Below are 9888 nucleotides of genomic sequence, written 5' to 3' on the forward strand. Positions count from 1 at the left end.
CATGAAATAAACAGATGAATAAATAGAATAAACAAATAAATATGTAACTAAACTGATTAATAAACAAACAAATAAATAAACGAGTAAAACAATCAATCATTCAATCAATCACAATGTGAGACCGCGCGCTAGACCCTGGGCCACCTCGCCATCGATCGGAGTTCCCGACGACGACGACGACGACGACGACGACGACAACCCGATGGATCGGTTTCCGGGTCGATCATCGACCCGATGGATCGACGGCGGCGGCGGCGGCGGCGGCGGCGGCGGCAGCCACTTCCGGTTGCATCACCCCCCCCCCACACACACACACCTAACGGCGGCAGACCTTTAACATCTTCGTTCTGGCTCACGACGGGCGGTTTTATTCGGGTGACGGGGTTGGGAGGTGGAAGGGAGGGGGTGGTAAGTGGAAGAGAGGGGTTGGGAGGTGGAAGGGAGGGGGTGGAGGTGGTTGGGAGAGGGTGGGAGGTGGAAGGGAGGGGATGGAGGTGGTTGGGGGTGGAGGTGGTGGTGGTTGGGAGGGGGTGGAGGAGCCTGAGAAGCTGCACTTAACGGATTTAATTCTGAATAACACCAAATTATTTCATCCGCCATAACAAGGAGGTTAATTTTACAATATTAAATTCGTTTATCCAAGACAAACTACTCCCTTTGTATACTTTATCCTGGCTGGCGATCGGCGACTTCATCCAGGTTAGCTAACCGGAAGAGGTTAACCCTATGGCGAGCTTAAACTAGTTTTGCTTTGGGGGAGGGGGGGGGATTAGTGGGGTGGCTGACGACTCTGAAGATGCAGGTGGTTGACGCTAAACAATACGCCACTGACAGCTCCCCCACCCCCACTAACTGTACTGACATATATACTGTACATATGCACATATATACGTACATATGCATGCCTGCACAGATACATACGTTTTTTTTTTTTTTTTTGTTTTTGGGGGGGGGTATAGACTCTTGGTTCTCGTGCTCCCACGAAGAGGGCCCAAGTACGTGGCACACGAAATGTCCCCCCATCAGGAGGCGAGCTTGAGAGACACCCTGACGGATCAGAGTCGCGTATCATCCTTTAATGATCGGAATCTACTCTCCACTCAAAGAAGAATACTAATCACTCAACTTAAGAAATCCCTTCCATTCTGGTCGCCTCTTTGAATCACATTCTTTTCCCTCCTCTATGCCTCCACCTCATAGGTGAGATAGTGGGACAGAAGCGCTGGTTAAGGCTGACAAAACATTGACCCTTTGTTCTCCAGGCACAGCTATGGACAAGGCAAGACAGAAAGGCAAGACAAATCAAAACCAGAGACAAAATTCTAAACAAATCACAAAATGAACTAAATTTGTTATGGAACAAAACATTAAACAAGACCCAGCCACGTAAAACAAGGCAAGACCAAGATGCAAGAGAAAAGATCACAAGGCAAGAGAAGACAAAACAAGGCAAGTTAAGGCAAGACATGGCAAGATAAGACAAGACATGGCAAGATAAGACATGGCAAGACAATGAAAGACAAGAGAAGACAAGACAATGCAAGACAAGACACGACAAGGCGAGAGAAGACAAGACACGGCAAGCGAGACAAGACAAGAGAAGGCAAGACAAGGCAAGCGAGACAAGACAAGAGAAGGCAAGACAAGGCAAGAGAACACGAGAGAAGACAAGACATGGCAAGAGAAGACAAGACATGGCAAGAGAAGACAAGACATGGCAAGAAAAGACAAGACATGGCAAGGAAAGACGAGGCATGGCAAGGAAAGACAAGACATGGCAAGAAAAGACAAGACATGGCAAGAAAAGACAAGACAAGCCAAGAGAAGACAAGCCAAGAGAAGACAAGCCAAGAGAAGACAAGGCAAGAGAAGACAAGACAAAAGACGCCGAGCTGTGGGTGCAGCAACCGCTCCCAATGATTAAGAAGAGACTATTTCCGGGTGAACACCCTTCAAGACGGTTCCGCTAAGTAAAGATTCCCCTTCGACAGACGCCAGACGATTAAATTCAAACTCCCCAACGACCTTCACGGGGTCTTGACCTCCGTAGACCCCATTCACGCCGGGGGTGGGGTGGGGTGGGGGGGTCAGACTCCCCCCGAGAAAAATCGCCTGCCCGCACAATCTATACAGAGCGGAACCGTCTCGAAGAGGTTAATGGTGTTCAGCTTAAAGACTGGAAAGGAGAGAATGTAAGAACCTACGTGTAAGATCGAGAGACCGACCCACCCACCCACCCACCCACCCAACCTCCTCCTCCCTCCTCCTTCTCCTCCTCCTCCTCCTCCTCCTTCTCCTTCTTGAAGTCTTCTTCTTCTTCTTCTCTCTCTCTCTCTCTCTCTCTCTCTCTCTCTCTCTCTCTCTCTCTCTCTCTCTCTCTCTCTCTCTCTGTGTGTGTGTGTGTGTGTGTGTGTGTGTGTGTGTGTGTGTGTGTGTGTGTGTGTGCGTGTGTGTGTGTCCCAGCTCTTGCAACAATGCTTGCACACGCCTTCCACCTGCGCAATGGCTCACCCAAGCGTCTGCAAGTCACTAACCCTGTTGATCTTAAATGCGTCCTCCCTCCTTTCCTTAACTGAATAGACTGCTCTGACATTAACCAATCCTTAATCACTTTCGTAACGGGTGGTCCTTTTCTTTTATTATGGATGTCGCCAGGTGATTTTATTCATCTCGGCAGCAATGGAGTTAAGTGGTTTGTGAATACGAGTATGACGTAAGACGATAAGACAGTTTTTTGTAATCTGTACAATACTTCACGATAATATCTAACGGGTGGTGGGCATTTACAAGCGACTCCATTAATTTCGTTAAGTTAACGAATAACAGTCAACTTCCGTTCCAAGTTCCGTTCATTTCCGTTCATCCGTTTTGTTACAGGTCACTTCAGGTCAAACCTGTAACCAAAAATAAACAACGGAATAACGGAATTCAACGGAAACTTTAACGGAAGTTATAACAGGCTAATGCGTATTAATGCATGAATACCCACCATTGCGAAGTACAGGTAAGTCGACCTTATGCCGTTGTGTCTGAAGGACATTTTTTCTTTATAAAGTTTCCAAACTTCCCCATACCCCGAGTGGCCATGATCCATTTTACCACATATTGCAAAGTAATATTTCGGTGAAATCATTACATTACGACATAAATGAAATGAAGTATATTTGACTTAATTTATTTTTTACTTACTGTTTATTCACCTCCCTCTCATTATTTCTTTATCTATTTTCATGTTTGATTTAGTTTGATTTACATATCTAATTAATTGGTTATTGCATCACCATGTGCTGTCTCATCCATCGAAGGACATCATGCATATTGCAAGGAACTGGATTACCTCAAGGGATCTCCTGACTTATCCCGGTTTTGGGGGAACGCCTGTTTTGCAATAACAATTGCCCGACCTCGACCCCACCCCTAGTCCTCTTCCAGTTACGTTATTAATCGGTTTTAAAAATAGATCCTCGACAGCAAAGGAGTTTAAAGACATCATCTCGATTAACCTTTCCCGGTCATTCGGTTTAGCAATTTAGTCCTTCATGACGACAGCCGATTTTATTCGTCCTTTGAGAAGACTCGAACACAAAGTAATATAGACCTTACGCCAGGAGGCACTTAGGAGCACCAATACGGCTACCTTTCCCCAACGTATTCGACCATCCAAAACAAGTGCCAGTGAGTGAATGTGTGTGTGTGTGTGTGTGTGTGTGTGTGTGTGTGTGTGTGTGTGTGTGAGAGAGAGAGAGAGAGAGAGAGAGAGAGAGAGTGTGTGAGTGAGTGAGTGAGTGAGTGAGTGAGTGAGTGAGTGAGTGTGAGAGTGAGTGAGTGAGTGAGTGAGTGAGTGAGTGAGTGAGTGAGTGAGTGAGTGTGTGTGTGTGTGTGTGTGTGTGACAGCAGGAGTAAAAGGAAAAGTGCCACGTGGCACCACCAAAGAAGTTAACAAATTTTTGGTCATGTTCACACTACCCGTTTCAACCGCCGCGGTTCAATTACAATGCAAGACAATGGAGGTGCTCATACACAACCACGCAGTTTTTCCCTGACTATACGGCACCGCCGCGGTTCAAACCGCTAGTGTGAGTAGGGCCTTTCTGGAGAGGATAAGAAAACCTTGGATCACCTCAATGGAAGAAAAAATATATTTCCTTCTCGACCTAGACAGGCATTTTTTTCTTTTCTTTTTTAAGCTAAGGGAAGCTTCAGTCCCACAGTCTTTATAGGAACCCACCTCGATAATGTCATCGGGTGATTTTATTCAGTTGAGGTCAGTCGCGCCCGGTCAGACGCTGAACGGAACTCGCGCCCTTGTTTCTGAGAATGGTTTTGTGCTGTTTTTTCTTTCTGCTGTTGCTGTTGACGGGATCGCGCCGTTCTGCTAGAGTGGCACTACGCTGTTCTGCAGGTAATAACATCGCGCTGGTAACGGTACTGATAACGCTGTTCTGCTCGAGTAGCACAGCCATGTTCTCCTGGAGTGACATTGCGCTGTTCTGCAGGAGTGAATTACGCTGTTTTGCTTTTAATAACGACCAAGTTCTTCTGTTCCGATATTTTTTAACGATTTCCGCCTCCCCTGCTTCTGGTATCGGTATCGAAAGCGCTCTTCTGGTGGACTGGCTTCGCGATGTTCTATACCATCGCCCTTTTTTCTCGCTTCCGATAAGGTGGATTTTGCCTCCCTTCGCGCGATTCGCTGCGCCTTCCTTCTTCGTATCTTCGTGGTGAGGTCAGGACATCTTTGGTCAATGAACCTTCCTCGGATCTCCGCGGTGAGGTCAGGAGATATTTAGCCAATAAAGGCTCTTCGGACCTCCACGGCGAGATCAGGAGATTTTTGGCCAACGAAGGCTCTTCGGATCTCCGCGGCGAGGTCAGATCTTTAGCCAATGAAGCCTCTTCGTATCTTCGTGGTGAGGTCAGATCTTTGGTCAATGAACCTTCTTCGGATCTCCACGGTGAGGTCAGGAGATCTTTGGTCAATGAACCTTCTTCGGATCTCCGCGGTGAGGTCAGGACATCTTTGGCCAATGAAACCTCTTCGGATCTCCACGGTGAGGTCAGGACATCTTTGGCCAATGAAGCACTTTCGTATCTCCGCGGTGAGGTCAGGACATCTTTGGCCAATGAAGCCTCTTCGGATCTCCGCGGTGAGGTCAGGACATTTTTGGCCAATGAAGCCTCTTCGGACCTCCGCGGTGAGGTCAGTAGATTTTTGGCCAATGAAGCACTTTCGTATCTCCGCGGTGAGGTCAGGAGATCTTTAGCCAATGAAGCCTCTTCGGATCTCCGAGGTGAGGTCAGGACATCTTTAGCCAATGAAGCCTCTTCGGATCTCCGCGGTGAGGTCAGGACATCTTTGGCCAATGAAGCCTCTTCGGATCTCCGCGGTGAGGTCAGGACATCTTTGGCCAATGAAGCCTCTTCGGATCTCCGCGGTGAGGTCAGGACATCTGTGGCCAATGAAGCCTCTTCGGATCTCCGCGGTGAGGTCAGGAGATCTTTGGCCAATGAAGCCTCTTCGGATTTCCGCAGTTAGGTCAAATGTTTGTCCAATGAAGCCTCTTCGGATCTCCACGGTGAGGTCAGAAGATCTTTGTCCAATGAACCTTTGGATGGGATCCAGTTGTATCTTCATGTGTACGGGGTTTTCATTTATTCATTTTTTATTCTTTTTATCTGTTAATTTATTTTGCAATCAGTGAGATTTTTAATACTATTGATTATTCATAGATTATCATTCATTACTATTTCCTACTATCCATTACAGTTCATTACTGTTTATCACTATCATTACTATATTTATTCATTACTGTTTTATTATATTTTATTATCTATTATTTATCATCTATTATCAGTTTAACTATTATTCATTCTAAGGTGAATCTGCTCTTTCAGTCGAGGGGTTAAGGAGACATGATCGGTGGTGAGGACAAGTAGGTCAGTCTGAAACTCGCCGATTTCTCTTTAACATATCGCTTCCAGTCCCCATGGCTCCGTTCCCCCCCCCACCCCCACACGCACTCCCCTCATGTCGCTCTCTCGACCCGTGCCCCCGTAAGAAGTCACCCCACCCCTTGCCGCCCATCAGCGCCTCAAGTCGGACCTCTGCGAGCGAGAGAGAAAGCGAGAGAGGAGTAGCCGCGGCCGCTCTCGAAGTCAGCCCCCGATCTCACTCGGTCGAACTCCGCGTCTCCCTCGTGAGATCAGCCTTCACCGCAACTACGCCGCGAGCATATTCAAAGTACAACCAGAACTGGAAAGTAGAAGATTGATAGAAAGAGAAATAGAAAAAACAGCAGAAGAAAAGAGCTGCGGCCACATTTTCAATCAATCACGATAACGAGGGCCCCCATTTGCATCGTCCCTGGTGCAAACATCGTCACCGCAACAGCGTCCCAAGTTGCCCAAAGCACAACTAGAAATACGAAGAGTGAGTGAGAGAGAAATGGGTCTTACAGGACACATATTCACAGAAATTACACAAAAACGTCCCAGACGTATACGTGTAGGGGGTAGGAGTGGATGTGTGTGTGTGTGTGTGTGTGTGTGTGTGTGTGTGTGTGTGTGTGTGTGTGTGTGTGTGTGTGTGTGTGTGTGTGTGTGTGTGTGTGTGTGTGTGTGTGTGTGTGTGTGCGTGCGTGCGTGCGTGCGTGCGTCTGCGTGTTTTCATGCACACTTGTCCAGCTCCCCCCTCCTATTCCTCCTCCTCCTCCTCCTTATCATCATCATCATCATCATCATCATCATCAAACCGCAGCCCTCCATCTTAGTCTTGGTTTAAGTCTTCACGGACTCACGCTTTCCGATTTTCTCCGACTTAGTTTACTTTAAACCCTTCCTTACCAGGTGACCTTTTCTCTTTTTAATCTCACTGCCGCCAGGCGATTCTATTCACCTCCTTGGCAACCCCCTCAGTTACACAGGGCTCGTAACCTATCAACCAACCCCTTCCGTAACGGGTTCCACTTTTCATTCTATTATGGCTGCCGCCGTGCGATTTTATTCATCTCCGCGACATCCCGTCAGCGATGAAGAAGTTAACCAAAGAACATCCTTTCGTTCTATTTGCTCATAACGCACGAGTTATCAAAGCGTGTTTAGGTAACTCAGTTTAACCCTCCTTTGTACGCACTCGGAATACGTAGGCTGCCCATTAGAGTTCGGCCGCGTGTTCTGCAAGAAATTTTGGATTTCTTCAGACCCTGAGACTCCCATTCCACGTTCCACACACAAAAAAGTCGTATTTAAATGCAATGTTCCTAAGTTATATAATTACTGGGGTATATAATCAGTTACTAATCCAAAAGAATGAAATAATGAAGAAAACTTTTTTCAATTTGGATCTCGCGAACAAGAGTAATTGCGTTCCTTTCCTCAATTGAATAAAATCGTCTGGCGGCACCACGATCTGAACCCAAGAGTGCTATCGGATCAGTGATGGATCCTGCGACTGTCTGGGCTTTCCCTTCAGCTAACTGAAATCGTCTGGCATATTAAAATTCACAAATTGACCTCAGGTGGCAGTCAGTAAAAAAATCAAGGTCATTACTAATTCTTTATATGCCGTGGGTTTTACCTAATACAGTATATATATATACACACACACACACGTGTGTGTGTGTCTGTGTGTGTGTGTCTGTGTGTGTGTGTCTGTGTGTGTGTGTGTGTGTCTGTGTGTGTGTTTGTGTGTGTGTCTGTGTGTGTGTAAGTAAAAAACAAAAATAATAAAGTCAATATCAATCAAATGAAAAAGAGAAAATGTATAATCATAATGATAATACTGTAATGACGAAGATAATAATAAGGATGATAATGATGATCATAACGATAACAATAAAAAAAACATGAATAACGTGATTAACAACAATGTCCTGAAATTCAGGTTGGCGACACTGAGGCCTCCCAAATGGCGCGCGAGGAGGATGACGGTGCTCCTGTGGTTGCTGGTGGTTGGTGGCTGATAGTGGTGAGGAGGAACAGTAGTACAAGGAGGAGGACGAAGAGGAGAACGAGGAGGACGAGGTGTAGAAGTAGGACAAGGAGGAGGAGGAGGAGGAGGAGGAGGAGGAGGAGTACGAGGAGGAGGAGGACGAGGAGTACGAGGGCGAGAAGGACGAGGAGTAGGAGGGCGAGAAGGACGAGGAGGACGAGGGCGAGAAGGACGAGGAGTAGGAGGGCGAGAAGGACGAGGACGAGAAGAACGAGAAGGACGAGAACGAGAAGAACGAGAAGAACGAGAAGGAGGAGGAAGACGGGGAGGAGGAGGACGATTAGAAGGAGGATGAGAAGGACGAGGAGGACAATTAGGAGGACGATTAGGAGGAAGACGAGGGGGAGGACGAGGAGGAGGAGGGGGAGGAAGACGAGGGGGAGGAAGACGAGGGGGAGGACGAGGAGGAAAACGAGGAGGTCGAGGAGGAAAACGAGGAGGTCGAGGAGGAAAACGAGGAGGTAGAGGAGGAGGTCGAGGAGAAAACGAATAGAAAACGAGGAGGTCGAGGAGGAGAAAACGTGGAGGTCGAGGAGGAGGAGGAGGAGGAGGTCGAGGAGGAGGAAGACGAGGAGGAGGAAGACGAGGAGGAAGACAAGGAGGAGGAAGACAAGGAGGAGGAAGACAAGGAGGAGGAAGACAAGGAGGAGGAAGACGAGGAGGAGGAAGACGAGGAGGAGGAAGATGAGGAGGAGGAAGATGAGGAGGAGGAAGATGAGGAGGAGGAAGACGAGGAGGACGCAAAGGGGGAGAAGGTAAGAGAGAATTACGGGGGAGGGAGGGAGGGAGGGGGAAGAGAAGGCAGAAGCCTCTCCGAACCCGTTATCTGTTCTCCGCCACCGGACGTGTACTCCGGGGCAGCTCTTCCCTCTCCCCCTCCCACTCCCCCTTTTCCTCATTCCGCCCTTCCTTCTCCCCCCCTCCCTCTCTCTCCCTCTGAAGTCTCGTGTCATCTGGCAAGTACTCCTCCTTCAGCGTCTGCGGCAGGAGAGGCACCGGAGCGAAACGCCTCATGCGTGTCTGGGTCCCTCAACGTTGGGAAAGAGGGGGGGGGGAGGTGCGGGGGGAGGGAGGGGGAATAGAAAGGGTGGGGAGAGGGGAAGAGGAGGTCAAGGGGAAGGGGAAGGGAAGGGGAAGGGAAGGGGAAGGGGAAGGGAAGGGGAAAGGGAAGGGGAAAGGGAAGGGGAAGGGGAAAGGGAAGGGGAAAGGGAAGGGGAAAGGAAGGGAAAGAAATAGAGAAAAAAGATGGTGGTGGTGGAAGTAGTGGTGGCGGTAGAAAATGTGGTAGAGATTGTTGATTGTTGGCTGTTGGTGGGTGACAGTAGCGATGATGGTTTGTGGGTGAGGATGGCGATTGTGGGTGGTAGTGTTGATGGTGATGCTAATGGTGGTGAGAGTGATGGTGGTGATATTGATGGTGGTGTTGGTGCTAGTGGTGCTGGTGGTGTTGGTGCTAGTGGTGTTAGTGCTGGTGGAGTTGGTGCTGCTGGTGGTGGTGGTGCTGATGTTAATGATGTTGATGCTGACGATGATGCTGATGTTGTTGTTGTTGTTGATGTTGTTGTTCATGTAGATGCTGTTGATGTTGTTGTTGTTCATGTAGATGCTGTTGATGCTGATGTTGTTGTTGGTGGTTGTGTCGGTGCTGGTGTCTGTGTCGGTGCTGGTGTTGCTGGTGTCGGTGCTGGTGTTGGTGCTGGTGTTGGCTGCAGTGGCAGCGATGGAGGCGATTGTCCAAAGTTCAGTTGTGAGACAGCCTACCTGGGGAGGGACGACAAACACTTGACAACGAGACAGAAAAACAGACGGACAGAGACAGACAGGTAGGTAGACAGACGGACAGACAAAAACGTGAAAGTCGAGTAGGACTCCGAAAGAAAACTGTGAACAAACGAGAC

This window comes from Oratosquilla oratoria, chromosome 3 (assembly GCF_046742065.1).
Source record: "Oratosquilla oratoria isolate Oo_2021 chromosome 3, ASM4674206v1, whole genome shotgun sequence".
Classification (NCBI taxonomy): Eukaryota; Metazoa; Arthropoda; class Malacostraca; order Stomatopoda; family Squillidae; genus Oratosquilla; species Oratosquilla oratoria.